The following is a 15,997-nucleotide window of genomic DNA, read 5'->3' as shown; positions in this document are numbered from 1 at the left end:
GCTTTAGAGACCTCTTGGCTGATCTTAGAAGTAAATGATGTCCCATTGTCATTTTGTAATGACCTGGGCAGACCAAATCTCAGAATGACTTCATGAAGCAGTTTTTTTCCTACCTCCTCAGTCTTCTCAGTCTGGGTGAGAAAGCCTTCAGTCCATCCTGTGAATGTATCTAATAGGTATTTATACCCTTGAGAAACTGGCATCTGGGTGAAGTCTATCTGTCAGTCCTCTCCCAGGTAGGTCCCTTGCCATTGGATGAACTGGGCCAGCTAGTGTCTTCAAGCTTCTTGGGGGTTGTTTAATTGGCAAGTGGGACAAAAGGAGACCATTTGTCTTATAGTTGTTTGGGGGTCTGTTCCTCTGAAGGAACTTTCTAGTAATCTTTGGAGGGCCTTCTCCTGTAAGTGAGTGATGGCATGTAAGGAGTTAACCAACTTCCTTTGGAGGTTCCCATGCTGAAAAAGGAGTCCCTCCTTTTGGAACCACCCCATATGATCTTCTTGAAAGTCCTCACTCTTAGCTTTAAGAGTCTCACCTTCAGTATATGAAGGAGTTTCTGGCTAATTAGTCTGTGGAACTAAGGTGGCAACCCCTATTAAGCCATTGTTCTGTAACGCTGCTCTCTTAGCTGCCTGATCAGCTGCTTGGTTCCCTCATGCCACTTCCATGCTCCCTTTTTGGTGTCCTTTACAGTGGGAGACTGAAACCTCAGTGGGCAGATGGACTGACTCCAAGAGCCTTAGGATTTGATCACCATATTTTATTGGGAACCCTTGGGTGGTCAAGTGGCCTCTTTCTTTTCAAACATCAGCATGTGCATGTAGCATCCAAAAGACATACTGGAATCAGTGTAAACAGCTACTCATCTTCCTTTTCCCAGCTCTACAGCTTGAGTCAGGGCTATGAGCTCAGCCAATTGGGCTGAAGTACCTGATGGCAAAGGCTTAACTTTTATGGTCTCAAAATTGGAGGCCGCTGCATATCCGGCTCTTTTCTTTCCATCTAAGACAAAGCTGCTTCCATCAGTATAACAGATTTCCACAGAATTGATCAGAAGATCTGACAATCCATTTTGGGGTTTTGTCCAGTGGTCCAAGGTTTATAGGCAAGAGTGAAAGGGGAGAGAGCTCTTGGGGATAGGCAGGAGGGTAGCTGGATTAAGAACCTCACAAGGGGATATAGTCAGGCCTGGATTTTCCATCAGCACTACTTGATATCTGAGGATCCTTTGATCAGACATCTATAAACGGCCTCCCCCATTCAGGAGTTGTTTCACTTGATGGCTGACAAAAATAGTTAGTTTGTCCCCAAGACAGAGTTTTAAAGCATCTTCTATCAGGACTGCAAGATTTCGAAGGCAGAGAATGATCTCTTTCCAATAAGGGAGTAGGACACTTAGGAACCACCAGAAACTGGTGGGAAAATATTTGTCCGTCCCAGCAACAAAAAAGTGCTCAGGTGAATCTTTTTGTAATTGTTTTTTATGCAACACCCAAAATGGTACAGATTTGGGAGAAGAAGTCCCCAGAGTCAGAGGTTAGGACAGAGTAGATAGCCTTTGTGTCAACCAAGAAATTCTTGGACCTACCTGCCACATCCAGTTCCACCCTTGGCTCCAGCCCCACGATGGTTATCTGTTACATGCAGGCTGGCTGGAGGAAGTTGCTTCAGTCTTGTTGAACCATCCTGAGGGATTGGGCTTGGTGATTGACTTTGAGGCTCTTGGGTCCCAAGGGTGGAGTACTGCCCAGTGTTCCAATTGATGGTATTTGTAGCAAGCCATTTTAGGAGACTTGTTTGGATCCTCTTTGGCCCAGTGTCCTGCCTATCTACAGATTAGGCATTTGTCTTGTGCCTTGTCCTTTAAGAACTCAGGGTTTGCCACAGGGCTTCCCTGGAGGGTAGCCAGCATCTCAGCATGCCTTGCCTTTTTCCTTTTCTTCCTTTCCTGGTCCTTGGCCTTCCTCTCCTGTTCCCTGTTATAAAAGTATTGGGGGCTATCTGGACCATCTCATCTAAAGAGGCAGCAAGATCCTGTTGCTGTAGCTGTTGTAACTTTATCCTGATGTCTGATGCACATAGGTGTGGCTCCTGTATCACCTATCTGTTCTTCCTTCACATTGGGACAGGAATTTGTTCTTTAAAATTGCCTGTCCCTCATAAGAGTCTAAGTCCAGATTGGTAAACTTTTTGAGGGCTTCTTTTAGCCTGTCCAGAAAGGCAATGGATTTCTTGTTGGACTTCTGAGTTATTGCTGAGACAGTCCCACAAGTAATATACTTCTTCCTATTTCCATGGGTGGACTTCCTTAGGGGTGAGTCTTTCTGAAGCTTATACTACCCAGTATTGTTGCAAACTGAGAGCCGGGCATCCCTGAGTCAGGGTGAAGACCCCAAGGCAGGTTGTGGAGCAACAACCTCCTGGAATTCAAATCCCTTGGCAGGTCGAGGTATGTTGACTTCCCGAGAATTGGGTCCGTGGGAAGCTCAAGCCATGTCAATCCTCTGGGACCCTTGATCTGGCAGATCCCCGAGCAGGTTGAGGAATGACAAACTCCCAAGGACCAGATCTCTAAATAGGTCAAGGCAGCTCGATCTCCTGGAATCCCTAGGATGGAGTTGGGTATCCCCAAGGTTTTCAGCATGACTGATGTTGGGTAGCATTCAGATCAGATCGGATCAGTTGCTCAGTCGTGTCCGACTCTTTCCGACCCCATGAATCGCAGCACGCCAGGCCTCCCTGTCCATCACCAGCTCCGGAATTCACTCAGACTCATGTCCATCGAGCCAGTGATGCCATCCAGCCATTTCATCCTCTGTCGTCCCCTTCTCCTCTTGCCCCCAATCCCTCCCAGAATCAGAGTCTTTTCCAATGAGTCAAATCTTCGCATGAGGTGGCCAAAGTACTGGAGTTTCAGCTTTAGCATCATTCCTTCCAAAGAAATCCCAGGGCTAATCTCCTTCAGAATGGACTGCTTGGATCTCCTTGCAGTCCAAGGGACTCTCAAGGGACTCTCAAGAGACTTCTCCAACACCAGAGTTCAAAAGCATCAATTCTTCGGTGCTTAGCCTTCTTCACAGTCCAACTCTCACATCCATACATGAACACAGGAAAAACCATAGCCTTGACTAGAAGAACCTTTGTTGGCAAAGTAATATCTCTGCTTTTGAATATGCTATCTAGGTTGGTCATAACTTTCCTTCCAAGGAGTAAGAATCTTTTAATTTCATGGCTGCAGTCACCATCTGCAGTGATTTTGGAGCCCAGAAAAATAAAGTCTGACACTGTTTCCACTGTTTCCCCATCTATTTCCCATGAAGTGATGGGACCGGATGCCATGATCTTCGTTTTCTGAATGTTGAACTTTAAGCCAACTTTTTCACTCTCCACTTTCACTTTCATCAAGAGGCTTTTGAGTTCCTCTTCACTTTCTGTCATAAGGGTGGTGTCATCTGCATATCTGAGGTTATTGATATTTCTCCTGGCTATCTTGATTCCAGCTTGTGTTTCTTCCAGTCCAGCGTTTCTCATAATGTACTCTGCATATATGTTAAATAAACAAGGTAACAATATACAGCCTTGACTTACTCCTTTTCCTATTTGGAACCAGTCTGTTGTTCCATGTCCAGTTCTAACTGTTGCTTCCTGACCTGCATACAAATGTCTCAAGAGGCAGATCAGGTGGTCTGGTATTCCCATCTCTTTCAGAATTTTCCACAGTTTATTGTGATCCACACAGTCAAAGCCTTTGGCATAGTCAATAAAGCAGAAATAGATTTTTTTTTTCTGGAACTCTATTTCTTTTTCCATGATCCAGAAGATGTTGGCAATTTGCTCTCTGGTTCCTCTGCCTTTTCTAAAACCAGCTTGAACATCAGGAAGTTCACAGTTCACATATTGCTGAAGCCTGGTTTGGAGAATTTTAAGCATTACCTTACTAGCGTGTGAGATGAGTGCAATTGTGCAGTAGTTTGAGCATTCTTTGGCATTGTCTTTCTTTAGGATTGGAATGAAAACTGGCCTTTTCCAGTCCTGTGGCCACTGCTGAGTTTTCCAAATTTGCTGGCATATTGAGTGCAGCACTTTCACAGCATCATCTTTCAGGATTTGGAATAGCTCAACTGGAATTCCATCACCTCCACTAGCTTTGTTCTTAGTGATGCTTTCTAAGGCCCACTTGACTTCACATTCCAGAATGTCTGGCTCTAGGTCAGTGATCACACCATCGTGATTATCTGAGTCATGAAGATCTTTTTTTGTACAGTTCTTCTGTGTATTCTTGCCATCTCTTCTTAATATCGTCAGCTTCTGTTAGGTCCATACCATTTCTGTCCTTTATTGAGCCCATTTTTGCATGAAATGTTCCTTTGGTATCTCTGATTTTCTTGAAGAGATCTCTAGGCTTTCCCATTCTGTTATTTTCCTCTATTTCTTTGCGTTGATCACTGAAGAAGGCTTTCTTATCTCTTCTTGCTATTCTTTGGAACTCTGCATTCAGATGTTCATATCTTTCCTTTTCTCCTCTGCTTTTTGCTGCTCTTCTTTTCACAGCTATTTTGTAAGGCCTCCCCAGACAGCCATTTTGCTTTTTTGCATTTCTTTTCCATGGGAATGGTCTTGATCCCTGTCTCCTATACAGTGTCACGAACCTCATTCCATAGTTCATCAGGCACTCTATCTATCAAATCTAGGCCCTTAAATCTATTTCTCACTTCCACTGTATAATCATAAGGGATTTGATTTAGGTCATACCTGAATGGTCTAGTGGTTTTCCCTATTTTCTTCAATTTAAGTCTTAATTTGCGATAAGGAGTTCTTATTAAGGAACTGGGTAGGATTAAGGGGTTGTAATTTTAACTCATTGCTGGTTTGTCCACCATAAATGGGAATAGATACCATGATTTAAAGCAGTTCAAACCTGTGCCCTGAGACTGGGAACCTAGCCATAAGTCTTAATATCTTATTCCTCTGAGGGAATGTAAGTCACTGATTTCTTCCCCTAGTCCTCCATAAGAGCAGTTAGGGTGTTTCCAATGGTAAACATTTCATTGCCATAGGCCCATTTTAGGTAATAACAAAAGTAATGACAAAGGAGTGGGTTATCTGGTCATGTTAAGGGCATTAAAAGTATTTTAATAATAAGCTGGGTGGAGAGATGTTGCCTACAAGGGTCTAGTTGTAGGAGTTAGTAAGTGGCTTAAGAACAAATTGATAAAAGCAACAGACCAAATGTTCCATAAAAGTGGAGTGGAGACTTGATCCAGGGGTATGCTTATTGCTTTAGGAGAAGATTGATAACAGTTTGGGCTCAAACAACCTGCAGGCTAACTCTCAAAGTGGCAAACATTATACCTGGAAGCCAAATTGCCCTTGAAGGGATACCACCAACAAATGGACTTCTAGCGGTCATTGTGTGCCTATCTCCCACCTTAGCGGGTTCACTGAGAGATGCTGTTGTTGCACATGCTGTAGGAAACATGGAAGATGAAGGCTTTAATATCTAAAGAGATTGGATATTGTGCAGTATTTCCCTCCCAAGGGCTAGCTATTTTCTGATTGTCCCTCCAAGAGATTATAGAGGCAACACTTTGGGCCCTAATGGGGCTCAGGAAAAGAGAATGAAACAGGACGGAAGGGGGCAAGGCACAACTTTTCAAAGAACGATGTAGTCCAAGGGCATAACATAAACCAATTAAAATCAAATGCGTCCAAGATGACAAGCTCAGTTCAGTTCAGTCGCTCAGTCCAGCCCGACTTTTTGCGACCCCATGAATTGCAGCACGCCAGGCCTCCCTGTCCATCACCAACTCCCGGAGTTCACTCAGACTCACGTCCATCAAGTCATTGATGCCATCCAGCCATCTCATCCTCTGTCGTCCCCTTCTCCTCCTGCCCCCAATCCCTCCCAGCATCAGAGTCTTTTCCAATGAGTCAAATCTTCGAATGAGGTGGCCAAATACTGGAGTTTCAGTCTCAGTATCATTCCTTCCAAAGAAATCCCAGGGCTGATCTCCTTCAGAATGGACTGCTTGGATCTCCTTGCAGTCCAAGGGACTCTCAAGGGTCTTCTCCAACACCACAGTTCGAAAGCATCAATTCTTCAGCACTCAGCCTTCTTCACAGTCCAACTCTCACATCCATACATGAACACAGGAAAAAACATAGCCTTGACTAGACGGACCTTTGTTGGCAAAGTAATGTCTCTGCTTTTGAATATGCTATCTCGGATGGTCATAACTTTCCTTTCTCCCGGCAATCTTGATTCCAGCTTGTGTTTCTTCCAGTTCAGCGTTTCTCATGATGTACTCTGAATATAAGTTAGATAAGCAAGGTGACAATATACAGCCTTGACGTACTCCTTTTCCTATTTGAAACCAGTCTGTTGTGCCATGTCCAGTTCTAACTGTTGCTTCCTGACCTGCATACAAATTTCTCAAGAGGCAGATCAGGTGCTCTGGTATTCCCATCTCAGAATTTTCCATAGTTTATTGTGATCCACACAGTCAAAGGCGTTGGCATAGTCAATAAAGCAGATAGATGTTTTTCTGGAACTCTCTTGCTTTTTCCATGATCCAGCGAATGTTGGCAATTTGATCTCAAGTTAAATTCAACTAAACCTTAATCCTCAATCTGCAAGATAAATGACACACCCAGATGTGCCAGGACAGTTCCAGGTCACCATCAAAAGTCAGAGAAGTGGGTGGTTCCCCAGTTACTGGAATGATCCTCCCACTTATTAGCACATGAAATCACCCAGCCTATAAAGAACTAAATTAAAATGGAAAGTCCTTCAGTTATGCCCCACTCTTTGGGACCCCATGGAGTTAGTCCATAGAATTCTCCAGACCAGAATCTGGAGTGGGTAGCCTTTCCCTTCTCCAGGGGATCTTCCCAACCCAGGGATTGAACCCAACTCTCCCACATTTCAGGCAAATTCTTTACTAGCTGAGCCACAAGGGAAGCCCAAGAATACTTGATTGGGTAGCCTATCCCTTCTCCAGCAGATCTTCCTGACCCAGGAATTGAACCAGGGTCTCCTGCATCATACGTGGATTCTTTAGCAACTGAGCTATGGGGGAAGCCCAAGAAAAACTAACTGGAACACATTTCATGGCTGCTGGGTCTTTTATAGATCAAGTTTACTGACTGCTACTTGAAGCCATTGTAAAGATATTGGTTTTATTGTAAACATGATATAAAGCCAGGTATTTTATTCCTATTGCTTTTATGTCCTTAAGGCACTGATAAAGGTTTTGGGTTTATTCTATATTTAATTAGATGTCTTTGAAGATATTTAATTAGGGCAATGATCAGAGGATTATTATAGTGATTTTGTGAGCAGTATATTGTAACAAAGTGAGAATAGAGGCATAGAGAAGACTTAGTCTAAAAACAGAGAAAATAACAAATGATAGAGGTTTGAACAAAGAATATAACATTAGAAAGAAGAAAGGTATGACCAATGGAAATTATTTATATATTGGTTAAGATAGTGAGAAAAAGTTAAAAATCAAGAATGACTCCTAGGTTTATAAACTGAGTAATTTGTAATATAGGAACATTTTGGGTAGATCAAGTTTGGAAGAGGGAGGATACACATGGCTGTTATGCATATGATAAATATTGGACAATTATTACATTTCCTACTGTATATACAAATAAAAATGGATATAAAGATTCATGAGACAGAACCTTTGTATGCGTACATGTGTATATATGCGGTGAAAAAGTTTTACAGTCATTGGCCTACAGAGAGTACAAGGAAATGGCAACCCAGTCCAGTCTTCTTGCCTGGAGAATTCCAGGGATGGGGGAGCCTGGTGGGCTGCTGTCTGTGGGGTCGCACAGAGTTGGACACAACTGAAGTGACTTAGCAGCAGCAGCAGATGATGAGTTTAACTAGAGAGAACTTATTGGTGAAGAAGTAGAGAAATTTTAGGTGTCTATCAAAAAGTAGAATGGGATCAAGGGAGTCTGTAACTTTGTGGGGCAATCAGGGTCCCCACAGAAAAAAAGATGACAGTATTCATCTCCATGATTATGGACAGAGTATAATCAGTGGTTCATTTTAGCAACAGTTGGAATTTTGGAGGAGGATGAATACAATGAAAAGAGAACAGTTGGAGAGTTAAGGGTTTCAGATAGATGATTTTAATCATATACCATATTTTCTGAACATTATCAGAGGGAAGTTAAGACATCAGGAGTTTGATGGATATTGAAAAACTGGTAGATAAATGACCTCTATACAAAGAGAAAACTTCTCATAATATAATGACTATTAAATATAGGTTCAAATATTTATTACTCAGGTTGATCTTCAGTTTTCCCTTTTCATAAAGAGAATAATAACTCTATTTTTATAAATCATTGTATTTATGTGCCATTTTATAGTTTAGATGATATACCTTTATCAGAATATCTGAAAATTAATCAAAGAGTAAATGAGCTATGAATATTTTCTTAGAGACTTAATAAATGAAGGTATTCTGTCAATATTATCAGCAGAATAATTATCAGCAGAAAATAACTTTAGGTATATCCTAAATAAGAAAACAGGAAAAAATTAATTAAAATTTGATGTAAGATATGCTGAATTTGGACATCCCTTTACTAAGAATTCCACTTTATAAGTGATATTTTAGTCACAGGGAAAAGCATTGTCAATACTGGATAATTAACAAAAGCAGATTATTATTTTCTGTTTGTGTCATTCCTAGGAAATGAGCAGTTATTTTTGTCAATTACATGGTCTGAAAGGTAAGAACTGATATGTTTTCTTAAGTACTGGAGCTAATCAATGAATATAGTAAAGTTGCAGGATATAAAATTAACACAAAGAAATCCCTTGCATTCCTATACACTAACAATGAGAAAACAGAGAAATTGAGGAAACAATTCCATTCACTGTTGCAATGGAAAGAATAAAATACTTAGGAATATATCTACCTAAAAAACAAAAGACACATATATATAACTATATAACACTGATGAAAGAAATCAAAGACAACACAAATAGATGGAGAAATAGACCATGTTCATGGATTGGAAGAATCAATATAGTGAAAATTAGTATAGTACTCAAAGCAATCTATTGATTCAATGCAATCCCTATCAAGCTACCAATGGTATTTTTCAGAGAAATAATACAAATAACTTCATGATTTGTACGGAAATACAAAAAACCTTGAATAGCCAAAGCTATCTTGAGAAAGAAGAATAGAACTGGAGGAATCAACCAGCCTGACTTCAGGCTCTACTACAAAGCTACAGTCATTAAGAGAGAATGGTATTGTCACAAAGACAGAAATATAGATCAATGGGAAAAAAAAAAAAAAATCCAGAAAGCCCAGAGATGAATCCACACACCTATGGACACCTTATATTTGACAAAGGAGGCAAGACTATACAATGGAGAAGAGACAATCTCTTTAACAAGTGGTGCTGGGAAAACTGGTCAACCACTTGTAAAAGAATGAAACTAGAACACTTTCTAACACCATACAGAAAAATCAACTCAAAATGGATTAAAGATCTAAATGTAAGACCAGAAACTAAAAAACTCCTAGCGGGAAACATAGGCAAAACACTCATTGACATAAATCACAGCAGGATCCTCTATGACCCACCTCCCAAAGTAATGGAAATAAAGCAAAAATAAACAAATGGGACTTAATTAAACTTAAAAGCTTCTGTACAATGAAGGAAACTATAAGCAAGGTGAAAAGACAGCCTTCAGAATGGGATAAAATAATAGCAAATGAAGCAACTGACAAAGAATTAATCTCCAAAATGTATAAGCAGCTCATGCAGCTCAATTCCAGAAAATTAAAGACCCAATCATAAAATGGGCCAAAAAACTAAACAGACATTTCTCCAAAGAAGGCATACAGATGGCTAACAAACACATGAAAAGATTAGCAACATCAGTCACTATCAGAAAAATGCAAATAAAAATCACAATGAGGTACCATCTCATGCCAGTCAAAATGGCTGCTATCCAAAAGTCTACAAAGAATAAATGACGGAGAGGGTGTGGAGAAAAGGGAACCCTCTTACCCTATTGGTGGTAATGCAAACTAATACAGCCACTATGGAGAACAGTGTGGAGATTCCTTTAAAACCTGGAAACAGAACTGCCATACGACCCAGCAATCTCACTGTTAGGCATACACACTGAGGAAACCAGAATTGAAGGAGACACATGTACCCCAATGTTCATCGCAGCACTGTTTACAATAGCTAGGACATGGAAGCAACCTAGATGTCCATTAGTAGACAAATGGATAAGAAAGCTGTGGTACATATACACAATGGAATATTACTCAGCTATTAAAAAGAATGCATTTGAATCAGTTCTAATGAGGTGACTCTTATACAGAGTGAAGTAAGTCAGAAAGAAAAACACCAGTACAGTATATTAACCCATATATATGGGATTTAGAAAGACGGTAATGATGACCCTATATAAGAGACAGCAAAAGAGACACAGATGTAAAGAACAGACTTTTGGAGTCTGTGGGAGAAGGTGAGGGTGGTATGATTTGAGAGAATAGCATTGAAACATGTACATTACCATACATTAAATAGATCACCAGTCCAGGTTCGATGCATGAGACAGGGCACTCAGGGCCGGTGTACTGGAATGACCCTGAGGGATGGGATGGGGAGGGAGATAGCAGGGGGTTTTGGAATGGGGGACACATGTACACCCATGGCTGGTTCATATCAATGTATGGCAAAACCCACTACAATATTGTAAAGTAATTAGCTTCCAATTAAAATAAATAAATACATTAAAAAATAAAGTATACTTCTGAAAAAATATTTACTCCCTTTTCCTTCCAACTTCTTGGGGTTTGAGGGCGACACTATACTGAGACTCATAATGTTACACAAAAATGCACAAATCATGTTTCCAGGATCCTTCTTAAACAGATGAGCTCTGTACTTGGTTAGATATAAGGCACATTTTTAAAGGAGACTAAGTACTACTACATCTTCTTTAGTGTGTAGTAAGTTTTGAATCCATTACAGTAGAAATGGAAATTAAACATTAACTATATTTTAAAAGCTTGTCTTACAGATGTTAGCACAGAATCAGCAACTTGATCTCAAATTTAAATGCTGTTCTTGCACAAGCATTTGGTGCCAGAACATTCTTTACAATTTACTGAGCTGTTTTGTATGATTGCACACCCAACTAGCACAGTCATTTTCCACTTTACTGAGTAGATTCAGAGCCAAAGCAAAGACATTTATTTAGTGTCACCTATAGTTAAAGCTAGGTCAGGATTTCCATTACAAATCTGTTTTAGAGCTTTACAACTTTATAATAGTTCTAATCACAGAGTGAATCCAAATTTCTCTCTAAAGAGTATCAAGCATCGTAGGTTTATAAAAAGCAAGCTGCATATGTAGGGCTAAGACATATTCCAGTATTAACCAGAACACAATTTCTAAGGAGCTAATAACTAATCCTATTTGAATTTAAGCTCTTCCATTTGAAGCATCTATGACCCTGAAAAATAATAACTCTTATTTCTATTTTCATCATGTAGTTAGTATTGAATAACAACTATTAAATTAATAGCTAAAAAACCAATCGTTTATTCAGTACCAGGCAACTTCTAAACACTTTTAACACATTAACTAATTTAATTCTCACAACTCATTGAGATGAGCTGTATTACCTTAATTTTATAGTCAATGAGAGAAAGTGAATTAGAGAGATTAAGTAATTTACCTGCAGTCATGATTAATTTAGTGACGAGACTAGGATTTGAATCTAATATTGTCTGTATCCTAACTTCATGCCCTACAGTCACCTTTTGTGAGAACTGAATAAACAATACCTTCAACAAATTTAACCCAATGCTTGGCACACAGCTAGCTTTTAATAAATAATAGCTATAGGATTAAAATGAATAGAATAGTAGATTATTTTAGAGGTGTAAAATAGAAATATCTTAGCCAAGTCTTTTCATTCAAAATCAGAAAAATGAAGTGTAGACATATTATGGCTTGGTCAGTTTCAATTTTTTTTTAAGTGATTAAATTTATTATTTAAAATTTTAAGGTAATTAAATGTAAAGCTGTATACATATTCATTAATTTACCTATCCAAAAATAATTATCAGCAACATGTATATATATAAGATAGTCCTTCAGAATAGAGAGATGTAGTGAATTAATTAGACATAGATATTCCCCTCAGACATTGTCATTTTTAGGTGATCATAGGCCCTGAACAAAAACATATGAGATTGTTGGTCATTTTTCAGGTGGTTTATTCTACTAGTCAGTCAGTCAGTCAGTCAGTCATCAAGTATTTCATGAGAATCTCCTATATGACTTTCAGAAAACCTGCTTGAATGTGGGATACATTGGTGAACAACACAGAAGTTGAACGTATTCTCATGAAAGCAAAAGTCCATAAAAGATTCATTAATAACATTTTCAAATGGTTCAATATTAGTCAAAACTGCTTAGAACATGTTTTATGGAAGACATGTTTAATGAAAGAAAGTTCCAGGTTTCCACTGGAACTTAAAGAAAGGTAAGATTTGGCAAAGTGGAGATAAGGCTAGAAAAGCATTTCTTAAAACAATGTAAACTGAAAACGAGATGACAAGATATCGGACAAATACTAAAAAATTTAGGAGTTACACTTATCTTTAATTTAGAACAGTGGTTCTCAAATTTTATTGAACATTACGTCATTTGATAAAAATCCCAATGCCCAATTCTCAATTCATGCCATTTAATATGTCTGCAGGCAGGTGCTAAGCTGCATTTTTTTTTTTAATCCTCTGGTAATTTCATTGTGCAGAAAATTTTGAAAACAACACATTTGCAGTATAAAATGTGAAAACAAAACCTTCCTAGAGTAAAATTTGACTGTAGTTCAAGTGTAGAACAATTTGAATTATAAGGAAAAACATCTCAATGTAATTCAGCAGAATATGTGAAGTGATCAGAGAAGAAAGTCTAGAAGCAAGAGAGAAATTTGCCCTAAAAATCAATGGAAAGGAAACTTTATATCTTGATCAAAGCCTGAAAATGTCAAGGAGAATGAGAACAGAAAAATAGCTTATAGAATTTGGAAACTAGGGAGTGTTTGATACATTTCAAGGAGGAGTTTCAGAGAGTAAGGAGGTAAAGGACTGGATTCCAAGTGGTGAGAAAGTAGTAAATATGAGTATACACCTACTCCTTTGATACACTTGAACATAAAGGGAAATCTTTAGTTATTCAGAGTAAAATGAAGCAAAAACAAACAAAGAAAAAAACAGGGAGAAATAGCATACATGGTTATGTTACGAGGCTAAAGAAAATATAACAGCAGAAGGAAAAGAGGAATGAAGATAATGATTACTTGTTTACAGCCTTGAGAGTGTATAATTTTTAGTTTCTACTCTAATAAGAGAATGGATGTTAAGGATATGGGCACAGGTAGCTTACTGAGAAATGATTCCAAGAAGCAAAGTTAGGAAAAAAGAAAAGTGAGATCAAGAAGGAGGAAGATTCAAAACCAGAATATGTTTTAAGGTGACCTATGTGAGCAATGTGGAGAAGGAAATGGCAACCCATCCCAGTGTTCTTGCCTGGAGAATCCCAGGGATGGGGGAGCCTGGTGAGCTGCAGTCTATGGGGTCGCACAGAGTCGGACATGACTGAAGCGACTTAGCAGTAGCAGCAGCATGTGAGCAATGAGAGCTTGATCCAGAAAATCTCTAGAAGTGTCAGGGATGCTTTCCAGAATTATGCCTTTGCGATATGGGAGATCAGAATATTTCTCCATTTGCTTTAATCCCTCAGCATCTGTGGAAGTCCTAGGGGATTAACTCATTTTCATGTCTTGGCTGTACTTTAACTAGATACAGCATGTTTGATTCTGTGTAGAAAACCCTGAGGTTGAATACAGGAGTTGGTAGCTGGCAGAGTTCTCCTAGATGCATGTACTGCAGCTGTGGCTGCAATTAGAAGGGGATTGGGGCAAAGATACAAACATCACATGTTTGCTACAGTAAATATTGCAAGACTAATACAAATGAGAAGATACCAAGGAAAGAACATAGTACAAAGTAGCAGCCTTAAAAAGATGAGAACTTATTTAGAAGAATGGAAAATTAAGGACAAAGAAGAGTGGCCAATCCTTCTCCATGGTCTATGAATTGGGATCAATGGAAAAAGATCTGTAGAAAGAACAACCATCCTTCAATTAAGACAAGGAGACCAACGTATAAGAACAGGGTGATAGAATAAACAATTAGAGAGGGCCAGAGCTCACACTGCTACTGCTGCTGCTAAGTTGCTTCAGTTGTGTCCAACTCTGTGTGACTCCATAGACGGCAGCCCACTAGGCTCCTCTGTCCCTGGGTTTCTCCAGGCAAGAACACGGGAGTGGGTTGCCATTTCCTTCTCCGATGCATGAAAGTGAAAAGTGAAAGTGAAGTCCCTCAGTAGTGCCAGACTCTTAGCGACCCGGTGGACTGGAGCCTACCAGGCTCCTCCATCCATGGGATTTTCCAGGCAAGAATACTGGAGTGGGGTCCCATTGCCTTCTCCAAGAGCTCACACAGGGAAATGCTAACAGTAGAGATGGCACTAATAATAGGAATAAGTTCTATGGAAATGAAGAGTACAAAAAAATGTGAGTGTGGAGTCTGGAGGGAGAGAATGTATCAGACCAAAAAAAAAAAAAAAAGTTATGGTTTTTTAAAGTTGAAGATAAAGATAAACAACACAATATCTTTGTGCTCTTCATTAGGTGCTCAATATATTCTGCTCTTACCAAAACTCTGTCTTAGATGTTCATACACATTTTATACCTGAGGAAAGTAAGACTTGTCCACAAAAATCTTTGTTAATTCACTCAACCATATTAATTCCTTGAGGAATAGGGACAAGTTTATAATTAAGCTGGAACTATATAGTTTCTGGACAAAGAGAATTTGAGCACATGAAGATAGCAGTTGCCATGTTATTGTTTTAATTCTAGTTCATATAACATGCCCAAAGGAGACACGAGCACTAAGAGTTATTCTTGACAGGTTTTCTTTGGAGGGGGGCTGGTGGGTTAGGTGGGTGGGGAGGATTGATTGGGGTAGGGCTGGGGAGAAGATTCATATCAGGGAGGGAGAACAGGCAGAATATAAAAAGCAAGAAACAAGTTCAACAGACTTCAGTCAGATGATGGATTTGCCAGTTGGAGAAGCAAGGCAGAAAGCAGTTCTTGAATATCACTAACAAAGAAGTGTTTTTGAGCTACTTAGTTTCCACTGCTGTGTATTATTGAGTAATATCATGTTTCTCATGGGAACAGCACAGAAACATTCTTCTCAAATGTATTTTCTAGTAAGGAGAATAAATATAAACAAGTATTTAAATAATATTGTAGGTTGCATAAAGGAAATGTGAATAGTGTTGTGGTCTGTAATTTAAGGTCTTTTTCTAGTGTGAAGGATTAGCAAAGTAACTCCTGGGTAAATAAGTGGAATGACAAACAGGTGTGAAATCCAGGAAACAAGGGTTCTAGCAGTAGTTCTGGCATTTGTTAGTTTTGTGACATAGGTGATCTATTGAATTCTCTCACTCTTCTATTTCCTTATCTGAAAAGTATCATTAACTATACTGGAAGTAAATTTTAAAAGTCAGGCAAGAGAAAAATAATTTGCAGAATAATAATGTTAAGGAAGAAGTGTTCATTTTTCCTAGCATAGTGGTAAAAATGCATTCAAATCAGCAAACAGAAGCTCAAAGTTTATTGGAAACAATGCTTCTGTCAAAATCTGACAGATGCATCTTGGACACATCCTAAGCTGTCAGCCAAAGCAATCATTTTTGATAGGTCTTCTTCAACACTAACTTAGTGTTTGGATTCCTGACCCTATTAGGGAATAGCAGAAACAGCAAGACAGAAGTACAAGAAGTATAGAAGCAATATTAGTTGTCAGCAGTGTTGTCAGAACTGCTAAGTATAGAAAGCTTTAAG

The sequence above is a fragment of the Bos grunniens genome, chromosome 15 (assembly GCF_055505025.1).
Source record: "Bos grunniens cultivar Pamir isolate PY7600 chromosome 15, Bosgru_T2T1.0, whole genome shotgun sequence".
Taxonomy (NCBI): Eukaryota; Metazoa; Chordata; class Mammalia; order Artiodactyla; family Bovidae; genus Bos; species Bos grunniens.
The sequence above is the reverse complement of the archived record's forward strand: the minus strand, read 5'-3'. Positions refer to the sequence as shown.